Source organism: Peromyscus leucopus, chromosome 5 (genome assembly GCF_004664715.2).
Source record: "Peromyscus leucopus breed LL Stock chromosome 5, UCI_PerLeu_2.1, whole genome shotgun sequence".
In the NCBI taxonomy this organism is placed as follows: Eukaryota; Metazoa; Chordata; class Mammalia; order Rodentia; family Cricetidae; genus Peromyscus; species Peromyscus leucopus.
The window spans coordinates 88,631,085-88,643,330 of NC_051067.1; the positions used below are offsets into that span (position 1 = coordinate 88,631,085).

At 41.4% G+C, this 12,246-nt stretch overlaps 1 protein-coding gene across 8 annotated transcripts in view; it reads right to left on the reverse strand.

Moving 5' to 3' along the window:
- Inpp4b (inositol polyphosphate-4-phosphatase type II B) overlaps positions 1-12,246 on the reverse strand; it is a 726,443-nt gene that overhangs the window by 270,032 nt on the left and 444,165 nt on the right. The gene's annotated exons all lie outside the window — the stretch shown is intronic.

Genomic DNA, 12,246 nt, shown 5'->3' on the forward strand with positions numbered 1-12,246 from the left:
ATTTCATTAGATGGCAGGCTTACTTGGAAATCTGCAATTGCTTTAATTTCCATTTCACTTTGTGAAAACGAAGCCCAGTCCACCCTTGTAGAAATATTGAAACAACCTATCTACAGACTAATGTCTGAAAGTGCCTTGATAAGCAATTAATCTTCAATATGATAAGAGGAGGTAGAGTCGTGATGGTTCCTGTCATTTGACTCCATCACAGGAATGCCATCCATGGCAAACTTCGATGGCAAATAGTGAGTTCTTTCTTATCGAACAAGCCAAATGGGAGATATATAAAAATTCATGTCATTTACATTTCAAATTTAATAAATAGTCAACAAATAAATATTGAATATCTACTATGTTCCTGAGTTTTGGAATGAAAATTCTTCAACTTTCTGCTTATAGATGTAAAATGAAAGTTGTAAAGAATTAGGACATGTATGATTTCAGTTTTCAGATGAAAGCACTACATATATTCAAAATATTTGATTATTATTATCTGACCACTGCTCTGAGAAAAAACCTAGACCATTATCACTATGGAGCAAAATACTACATCACGGCTGATATACTTTGATTATGCACTGTTCTCCAAGGACCCATGTGTTAAAGATGTGGTCTTCAGCTTTGTTCTATGAAAGGTGACAGAACCTTCAGGGTGTGACCTGTTGATAAGTCTCAGGTCACTGAGACAGTGTCCTCAAACAAGATTACGATGGGGTGATCCTTCTGTCTCCCTTCTTACATCCCAGCCACCATGAGCTGCACATGTGTGTTCTGGCATGTCCCCAGCCGTGCCGTGTCTATCACCACAGACCAAGAAGCCGTGGAACCAATTCACTATGGGCTGAAATCTATGAGAACAGGAGTCAATGAAAACGTTTTCTCTTTTTAAGCTGGTTACCTCAGGTGTTTTGCAATAGTGGCAGAAAGCTGTCTGACACACAAAATAAAGATTGGAGAAAGCCAATTAAATATTTACTTGGGCATCTGCCTGGGGTAGGGATGTGTCTAATATCTAATAAATTAACTTTCTTACTGTTACACACGTTAACAAAGAAGCCATTCTTTTCATTTAACTGGCAACTTGAGAAAATCGAAGTGAAAGATGGTAAATTTGAATAAAATATTATTAAAACGATCCAATGATGAAAATATCCAAGCAAATAAAGCCTGTATGAAGGTTGGTGACATCTTCTGGTGTCATGGACATAGATGACTGCAACAGAAATACAAGGCATTAGGAGAGTTGGGAAGACTTCAGCAGGTGAATATTTTCTCCTAGATTTAACTACACTTCTATAGAACAAGGATGGTTCATAAAAATGGGATTACCTTGCAGAAAGGGGAGGGGAAACAGGGTTCCAGGTCCCAGTGAAGATGCAATATTCTCATTCTAAGTAAAAATTATTTATTAATATTTTGAAAGAAATAAAAAACAGAGTGCAGTGATAAACTTTCATGAAACCGTCACTTGGATTCTAAGAAACTGGAACTTTTGCTGGACCTCAGAGCCAGAGTTAATAACACACCTCGAGATCACTTAAGACTTATTATTCCACTGTGTGCTCAGTAGTTTGTTTAACCCAATATTAAGAGAACAATAGAATGGCCAACCTCACTTGTCTTGGATTCCCTTATTTAGTGAGCTTTTATAACCTAAGCTAAGTCTAGTTTTCATCTTAAATTATGTACTCTTCTATGCCCCAACCCAAAGCAGTGTGTGTGTGTGTGTGTGTGTGTGTGTGTGTGTGTGTGTGTGTGTGTCTGTGTCTGTGTCTGTGTCTGTGTGTCTGTGTCTGTGGACAATAATTTACTGAAAACAGCAAACAGGGTGAAAGAGACCTTATACAACAAATATCTACCATAAATGTTGGAAGCAGCATATTGCTTGGTAACAGTATGCTTGCAGTAGTGAATTCTCTGGGGTCAGGTGAAATGAATAATTTAATCCTTTGTTTAAAAAAAATTCTTCAAGCTTTCTGTAAAGCACTCCTCATTCCTTTTCCATGTGATATTTTCTACACTGTCTAGTAAAGATAGACAAAGTTTTTCTTAGGGACACACACTGATAGGAATAGAGACACTTTCAAATCAGACAAACATAGACAGATTACAGGTAGGTCAGCTACAAACTACAGCCAGACAGAAAGCATATGGAGTGAAGTGGAGAATTCAACCTTGGGCTCACTATCAGGCCAATTAACCCAGGAGGAAGTCTGTGATTTTGTTCCTGAATTTAACATGGAGGCAACAGAGAACTGTGATTATAAGAAGCATACCAGAATATGAGAATAACATAACTCCAAACGCTACCCTGTAATTACAAAACAAAACATCATCACGTGACTGCAAAAGACCATGCAAACCAAAAATACTCTTAGTTCCATGTTGGGAATGATATCCTTCCATCTTGAAGCCTTTGCTTATGCTACAGCAGTGGGTTGAAACCAACCCTACCCTGCTTTCGCAGGAGGCTACCAGACAGCCTGTGCACTCATCAACCCCTAAGTCAATTATCTCACTATTAATTGGCAGAAGGTTTTATATATATATATATAATATTGCCTACTTAGTGAGCTCAAGGCATTCAGCAGTCAGATACACCAATATCAGGTCTCATTGAAAAAAGTGATTTTATTCCCGGAATATTTTACTTTACCGGATAAATCATTAATCACTTAGGAATTAAAATCAGGCTTGCATCCATCATCAGTATAGAATGCTCTATCAAGGAGAAGCTCAAAATCACCACATGGAAGGCCTTTTGAACAACTTTCTCTTTCTTACTTCCTTTGCCTTGTTGGATTCAAACCCAGAGTCTTAGGTATAAGAGAAAAACAGGGTCCTGTCCATGTAAGTCACAAGTGTAGATCTAAGATATAAAGAGTAAATTTAACCTTTCTGAACAGGAGTTTGGTGATGGGCTAAATCAAGTTGTAGAACCTCTATTTTGCAGACCAGAGCTGGCCCAACTCAGAGCAGTGGCCGTGTAAACCATGCCTGGTAAGGAGTCTATAGGAAGGGCAGTTCCTTCTAAAGACATGACAGGTCACCAGAGCCAAGCTTTACTGTCCCACAAGCCTGCAAAGTCCTCCTCACTGAGGGCCTTCTCCAGGCAGAGCCACTCTGTTGGTGCCCAGAGTGGCTTGAAAGCATTCGCAGTGGGCCGGATTCGGCAAGCTGAAGGACTGCTGAAGAAGCTGGTATTTAGTGCTCAGTCTTGCCAGCACCAGGGAAGGAAGCAGCTGTGAGTTTTCTAGGGTTTTTACAGCTCCTTCCCCTCGGCAAGAAAGATTTGTTGTTTCTCTGCCAGACTCCTACTACATTTGTCTGTTTATTAGCGTTTGCGGCATACTCTGTCCGGTAGCCAAGATCGTCATGGTGATAGCCACTTATTTACAATCTGTGTTTAGATAAATTAACTCCGAGTCAATTATCAGCTACATATCTTTATTTAGATAGAAACTCTGGCATCACTAGAGACAAACCATTCTCGGGAAGCAAACCTCAGAGAGGAAGGATGGCATCACCTGAGATGAAAGGGGCATTGCAGAACCATTTCCCAAATCAGAGGGAAACTCCAACACAAAGGGATGCTATTTTTGCAGTCTGCCCTGCTCTCTCTTTGCAAGCAAGATTGTTAGGAATCCAGATCTACTTTTTCACAGTAACTTAGCACCACATGAACCTCTCAGGGAGGGAAAGGCAAAGAACTGTCAGCCAACTGCTCAGAAAGGCGGCTTGATTTAGACCGGCAGAATCTCAGGGATCAGTCTCTCTGTTTCTTGCAGAGACAAAAAAATGTTTCTCTAAAAATGTGAAGCACAGGTTTCTTTTCAGCATCAATTGTTTCTGAAAATACTCAATAAAGATTCCTTATATAGCACCAAAATATCTTTGAAGAAAAAAATGTATGGAAAAGGGGAAATACAGGAATGTGTCCATCAATTTGGTGTTAAGAATGGCTTTCCATAAATGCTACATCTTTAGGTTCTTCCTGCTTCCGAAGGAACCAAGGGATCACAGATTCTATCAGGGTTATTTCTATTTTGTTGTGGCACTGAGGATCAGACCCAGGGCCTCTCTCGGGAGAGGCAGGTGCCCATGGCTGAGCTACAAGGCTAGCCCTGCTTCACTGTCTTCAGTCACTGTGTAGAAGCAAAGAAAATGAAACCTTGATGCACAAATAGTTTCAGATCTTCTTGGACTCTATCTACCATAGGTAAGCTTTAAATTAAACCATCATCGCCATGTGAATCTGTCCATTCCTTTTAAGTAAGACACAGTTGAAAGCAAACAAACCACAGATACTGGACTTGTTCTGAAAGTGGTCTTGCTGGAAGACTTGGAGCATCATTGCCACATTGAATGTGGTGGTCTCTGAGCCTGCAGATGCATACAGGCAAAGCTTCCCTGAGCTTGCAATGCTGAGGAATGTGGGCTGGATAGAGTTTCCATTGTGGAAAATGCGCATCTCCATCCTGCTTTCTCTGCACATCACAGGTATGGGCTGTGAGTTTAGCCCAAGCACACAGGCCATGCGCTTTCTCAATGAAGGCAAAATAATAAAAGCAGAATCTTTGTTCTTATATTCCCTGATCAATACTGGCTATCCATGTTTCAACTGTAATTTTTATAGGACAATTTAAAGATAAAACACGAGATGTATGACTTGCCTTCTGGCTATTGTCCTTGGCAAAACCAATAGGAACGTAAACCCTAAACCAATTTTTCTTACACATCACTAATATAGATGCAACTACAATTCTCGGCACATTCTGTCTTACTCGGGTTAATTTCATTCCTCATTAATGTTTTTAGCATTACTTTACGATAGTGGAATATGTATATTACTCATAAGCCATTGAGCTTCAATCAGAAGGAGACCTCACATGATGTAAACATTGGTTAAGAGCCCTGCTACTGGGAATCGATCTGATAATGTTGAAGTCATTTAAGAATATCTATCCTACTGTTATTTTTGAAGATTTAAAAGAGCCAGAATGTTAACCCTTAGAAAATTCTGCTTTTACTTTGCAAAATTAAATTTGTATTTCTTATCCCAAAGCACTTTCTCGATCTAAGCTCAAGTTCTGGTTCTTTGTATTTGCTTTGTAAACTAGGACCTGAGACTCCCCGGATGATCTTTCTGTTATTTCAGCTGGTTCTCCCTCAGGCTTTCCTAACAGGGAGTCTCTTACAAAGACTGAAAGATGCTCTCCCTCACTGAATCACCCATGGGCTGTCTTTTCCCCAGGGCTAGTGGAACCACCTGGCAATATTTCCAGCAAAATAGCACTATTGCGAACCTTGTGGGACCCCCAGGGCCAGCCACCCTGCTCCCTCTGAGGAGTATTTGCTCTCAGACCTCAGCCAGGGTTCCTGCCCCCACTCATCAGATGCCAGTTAACTTCAACTCCACTGGCCATTTCCTTCAAAAGACCAAGTGTTAATTATTCCTGTTTTCTTATTGTCTCCCTAGATCTAGGGGAGGAAGCTGCCTTCTGCCTCTGGTACTTTAGTGACAATTCAGAGGGCTCTTTTGGCACTTTCCAGAGTCACAAAAGCTTCCAGCCTAATAAATGACCCCTTAAACACCGTGTTCAATAGGCTGTGTGGGTTGTCTTCTGACTGGGCCCTGAGGAATGTGATAAGTCTCTGAGACAGCTAGGGTTAGTATCACTGCCTGGGCCTTGCATAGGTAACATTTTGCTAATCACGTGGTGGGTAGGAGGAGACCCTGGGACTTGAACTCAGTTCAAACTTCAATGTGAATAAATTCCTGGAGAAACTGCTTGTGCTCATAAAGGGAACAAAGTACCTGTATACTTATACATCAATCAAAACGTGTATGGATAGTTAAAGCAGATCTTCTTTATTATGCAAATCCAAAGCTAATTTTCACATCATGATTCTCCATTTGCAATCATTGCTGGAAATAGGTTGAGATGTATACCATTAAAGCAGTGATGCCCCACAAAATGTGAACTTGCTGAAAATGTCCTAACCAACCTATGCACTTATTGTTTCCTTTAAAGCCAGGGAAGCAAAGTGTCCACGTAAATGGCTCTTGTCTCCCATTTGGTACTTCAAGGCACTCTTAAACATACACACAGACACACAGACCATGGAAGAAACCGGTCTATTTCCTGACGGGTTCTCGGTACAGATTTCCAGACAGGAGTATCCTTACTGTGGTCGGCCAATTCATGTGTTTCCCTTTCTTCTTGACTGCTCAGTGGCTCTGCTTCTAAAGACTGCTTTGTGTGCCCATAAATCACAGGAATTCCTGCCCAGCACAATGGGAGACACCAGCCAAAGTCTAATCAAGTTTATGAAAGTGTCACAAGTACTTCCCCAGTGGCCGCCCGCAACTGGTGGCCTGAAGACAAGAAAGGAAAGTGAAGACAGAGGCGCCAAACCTTTCTCCTCTTCCCCCAATGTCAGAACTGAAGCAGGAAAAAACAAAGTTGCAATATATTTGTATTCCTTGTACTGTATGAATATGCTAAGACATGTTCTGTATACTATGAATACATTTTTTTTATTTTAAAACCTTATATGTGCATATATTTACATGTGTGCTATATATTATACTATCAGTTTTCTCCAACCGTATGTCTATGACTCACCAGGAACTGAATACATTTATTTCTTTAACGTTTCCTTCTTTCCTGTGTGTTTGTATGTATGTATGTGGGGATGCTTGTGCTGTAGTCCATATGTGAATGTCAGAGGACAAATTACAGGAGTCAGTTCTCACCTTCAATCATGTAGGTCCTAGGGATTGAACTCAGGTTGTCAGGTGGCAAGTGCATCTGCATGCCGAGCCTCTTTGCCTGCCCTAAAGACTGGAACAGCCTCCGTCCTACTTAAATGAGATGGGACTTAAATTGCCTTTTGGTAGCGGCACACAATAAGCAGAAGTCAAAGGAAGATACAAAGAACAAACCAAACAAATATTTCCACCTCTCTGTTTATTTGTTGTTGATGAGATGCCTGAAAGTGTAAACTTCTGATTTTAAAACCCAATGTTATCAGGATGTATCATTGAGAAACTAACAGCAAATAACAGTTTCCAAAGTGCCTCTCTGTATTGGTGAACACAATCTCCTGCAAGGGGCAGCTTATCACAACAGTCACGGGCTCAGTTATGCATGGCAGCTTTTGCTGACAAGCAGCCTATTGAGCTATGAGTGCTCTTTCTGAGAAATCCATAGGCTGATGTCTCCCCAGACCATCACTCAGATAATTAAACTTTATCACTCCTCTTTAGAGAGTTCCTGTACTTGGAATCACTAATGCCTATGGTGCTATCTAAGAACATATATTAAAAAGTTAAGAGTAGAGTGAGGGGAGATGACTCAGATGGTAAAGTGTCTGCTGCAGAAGCATAAAGACCAGAGGTCGCATCCCCAGAACTCGTATAACAAGGCCTGTGTGGTGATCTGTGACTATAACCCCAGTGGAGGGGGCTGAGAGAGGCAGATCACTGCAGCTCACTTAAGAGGCCAGAAACCATGTGCTTCAGGTCAGTGAGAGACTCTCAAACATAAAGAAGAAAGACACTAGACATTGACAGCCAGCCTCCACAAGCTTGCACGCGCAACACTTGCCTCTACAAGCTCATATGTATAAGTAGGCACATACACACACACACACACACACACACACACACACAAGTTACTAAATACAATTACATTAAGCATAGTAGAAACAATATCTACACCTTTAATATTTTATGAAAGAGTTGAAATTGTGTATATTCTAACTTTATCCCTCAAAATTTGTGAGGGTATTAGAGATCTCACTAGCATATTCAGCAGCAAATTGTCAAGGCTAGAAACACCAAGACTGCTCCGTTACAGTGTCTTCAATCTGCAACTGTGTGTGTGTTGGCCTCTAGGGGGAGCACCATGCTCTTCTCTCACTGTTGGTGATCAGATGTCAGGACACTGTAGGAACTGTGTTTTCAGGATTGGGGCTTTTAGAAGCATTGAGAGGTCAGTATAGTATCACAAGTATGACTCACAGTATCCATTCCTTCCATGTGGCAAGCCGACACAATCTGTCTCTGTCTCTGTCTCTGTCTGTCTCTCTCTCTCTGTCTCTGTATGTCTCTCTCTCTGTCTCTCTCTCTGTCTCTCTCTCTCTCACACACACACACACACACACAAACACTTTTGGCATTTTGGGTGAACTGGCTGTAATACTGAAGCACATTGGTTCTTTTTTCTGGCTTCTAATAGTACGTGATGATATTATAGAGATGATTTGTTAACTTCATGGAAGATCAACTAGTTCTGTGACTTTAATTGTACCCCGTTGCTCTCTGAATCCCACTTTCCTTACGAGATGGTTTCTGATGCACCCCTAACTACACAACTCTGTGCATCTTTATTTGTCACAATTTATTCTCAATGGCGTTTCTTTCCAAATGAAATTGTAATCAATAACTCTTGGCAGTCTAAGGCATTTCTCCACTGTGTGATTTAATTGGAATATTATTCCTAAGGTCACAGAACAAGAACTAAACCATACAGTAAGCACATAAGAACTCAGGAGAGATGCACATGATTTTTCAGAAGCAGAAATCTGACACAGAACAGCCCCAAACCACCTAAATAGAAAACTCACCAGCAAAGTCACATCTACCAAAATGTAATCTATCTTATTGTACACCACATGCCACCCCAGCTTTGCCAGAGCCACGGGACTTGGGCTCAACAAATATGCACACGGATCCTTACACCTACAATTTCAGAGGGTGTGCAGACACCCTGCCCCTCACAAATCATTGTTCTGCCTGAGCCAGCTGCATTTCTTCTATAACGATGGCAGTTCAGGCACATGTAGGGATGGCACACAGCTCATCCTTGTGGAAAAGTGCTGTGGATATCTGTATGCTGTGAAATGTTGCTCTGATTGATTGATAAATAAAGTGCTGATTGGCCAGTAGTCAGGCAGGAAGTATAGTGTAGGCAGGACAAGCAGAGAGGAGAATTCTGGGAAGTAGAAGGCTGAGTCTGGAGATGTTGCCAGCCATGGCCATGACAAGCAACATGTAAGATACCGATAAGCCACAAGCCATGTGGCCAGATATAGACAGAAATGGGTTAATTTAAGATGTAGGATCTAGCTAGCAAGAAGCCTGAGCCATTAGGCCAAACAGTTTAAATAATATAAGCATCTGTGTGATTATTTGGATCTGAGTGGCTGTGGGCCTAGGTGGGACTGGAGATTTCCCCAGCTACAGAAAAGGAACATGACTTTCACAAACAAACAAACAAACAAACAAAACAAGTGGGATTCCTCATCTCTCCCTTGCATATAATAACTTCTCACTTATTACAATTTGTGTGTGTGTGTGTGTGTGTGTGTGTGCGCGTGTGCGCGCGCGCACGCGCGCATTTGTGCATGTATGTGCAGGCACACCTATCTGTGTGGATATGCATACACATATGCACATGTGGAAGCCAGAGGACAGCACTGTATATTATGCCCCAGGAGATGTCTCACAGGGTTTCTCACTTCCCTGGAGCCTGACAGGATAGGCTGGCTCACCAGCAAACCCCAGGCCCCTCCTGTCTCCATCTTTCCACCATTGGAATTGCAAGCACATCAACATTTTATATGTATTCTGGGCATCAAATTCAGGTTCCCAATGTTTTACAAGGCTTGCTATTTACTGAGAAGCCATTTCTCTAGCCCTCTAATTCTACCCCTTATGTATTTAGGGTACTCAAGGAATAAACTGGGCAGATCAATTCAGGTAAAGGACAGAGAGGAGAATTAGAATCATAAATTCCAACTCTTCTAAAGAATTCATCTGAACAAGAGTGAGTTGAAATTACAGAAGAGAGAACAAAAAAAAAAAAAAAAAAAAAAACCTTAAATTGTATTTAGCCCATTAACCTAAATTTTCAAATTAGGAAAATGAAAGAAGAGAGGCCCAATACTTCACTAAAATGAACTTTATTTGGGCTCATCTCAGGTATTATTATGTTATTTTCCATATGGCATATGGGCAATCAACTTCTGACTACACTAGAGTTTAAGGACTCTGGTTAAAATATACTTGAAACATGATTTACCAGTCCATTATCTGTTTAGAAACTCTCTTCAACATTTATTTATTTATTTATTTATTTATTTATTTATTTATTTATTTATTTATTTATTGTCTAGGGGTCTGTGTGTGGGCATATGCACACCATGGTGTGTGTGTGGAGGCCAGAGGACAACACAGAGGAGTTGGTTCTCTTCTTCCACCACGTAGGTCCCTGGAGTAGAACTCATGTTACGGGGATTGGAGGTTGCTGAGTTACCTACTGAGCCATCTCCCTGTCCCTGGTTACCTACTGGCTAAATGATGTTCTGTCATTCCTCACGTTGTTGTGGACTGACTAAGCAGCTGCATCTGGCTCACTCAGGCATTGGACGAGCTACTGGCTAGGCTGGAGCCAGATGCCCGAGGAGAGCTAGTCACATGCCTGGATCCTCAACCAAGATGGTTGCAATAGCTGTCACATCTGGGACTCACTCCTTTAGCCATTCTTCATCTGAGCTTTTATTTGATGCTGGAAGTCTCCCAGGAGGGCAAAGGTAGAACCTGGCGTGCCTCTTAAGTTAGAGGACCAGAAGCCATCATACACCACTTCTGCGGCAGCCTGCCTGTCCCAGCACATGAGAGGGAAGAAGGGACCTAAAAGGTGGGAGATTAGACTTCGCCCCTTTATAAAAGAAGAGTCTAAGAATCTTCCAGCACGTCTGACCAAACACATAAACACAAAAGAGAGGATCCAGGAGGTTGGATAAGCAATGAGATGTAGACCCGTTTCTTTCAACAGAATGTGTACTGACAGACAGATGAGAAACCGGAGGACATTGGCATATTGCTCAGAGTAATTATTTTGAATTCTAACAAATAGGAGCCATGCCAACGCTGTGCTTGCATACTGCATGATTCAGGCTCAGCAAACCCTCACTCCACAGCAATGGAGATAGAAGTAGAAGTGAGATTTTCACAGAAACTGAGCTGGGCCTTGTCAGTTTATTTACCAGGTACATATTCATTCTTATCTGCTATGAAAGACCATGACCTTCTCAGCCAAGGGAAGCGATTACTGTAGCACAGAGAATTGTTATGTAACAACAAAAGAGATTCGGAAGTCACCGGTTTCAGGCAAGACTAACACATTCAAAGCAGCCACTGTTTAATCACAGAAACCTCCTGGAGCAGTTCAGCTTATCAGAGCATGAGGCTAATGAAGTCAAAGCTTTGATCCCCAGATAGGCCAATTAATTTCAAGGGGAGAAATACTTCTGTACAGAAGGATTGCCTCAACCGCACCCTTCCCTGCTGAGTCCCGTCTTAACCTCCAGAAAAATGGACAATAGGATTCAATAGGAAGCATCTACTTTTGTGAATTCCACATATGCTGCTAGATGCTGATGGGGCTACAAAAGTATGACCTATATAACTATGTTTCCAGAAAAATTCAGATTTGTGAAGGAAAAAATAGGACAATTCAAACATCTAATAGCTAGCAGGTGTGTCCAAACTGTGGCCTGAGCCATGAACCCATGTGTCCTGTGTAGCCGTGAATGTGACAGGTCATACTTTATAAATGCCATAATGTCTAACTATTGGAAAGTCTTCTTTGCTGTGTCTAAAATGAGTAATAGCTAGATGAGAGGTGCAGATTCTGCATTGTGTTCAAGGGAGAAAGGTACTTTTTAAAAAGGAGTATAAACAAGGTACAAAGGCCTGGGAGATGGCTCCATATCAAGAGAACTGACTGCTCTTCCAGAGGACCTAAGTCTGATTCCCAGTCTTCACTTGGTGTCCCATGATCATCTGCAACTCCAGTTTCAGAGGATCTGATACCTGCTTCTGGCCTCTATGGAATAGGGCACACATGTGGCACATGGACACACGTGTAAACAAAATATTCATACACACAAAATAAAATAAAATTCTTTTACATGTACAAAAGTAGTGATATTCACACTACACATTTAAATATGAATCAAATGGTCCAAGTTAAGAGGAGGAAGTATCATTCTGGATTTTCAAAAGGGGCTTGGGGAAGGGAGAACAGAGAAGCTTGAAAAATCAAGTTGTATGTGCATGTTAGTCTAAAAGGAGACCAGGACAGTGACTATGGATGCTAGTGAGGTGGGAAAATCTAGAACTGTGGGAGGGGATACATGCAAGCAATCCCCAAAATTAAGAGGAGGGCAGGG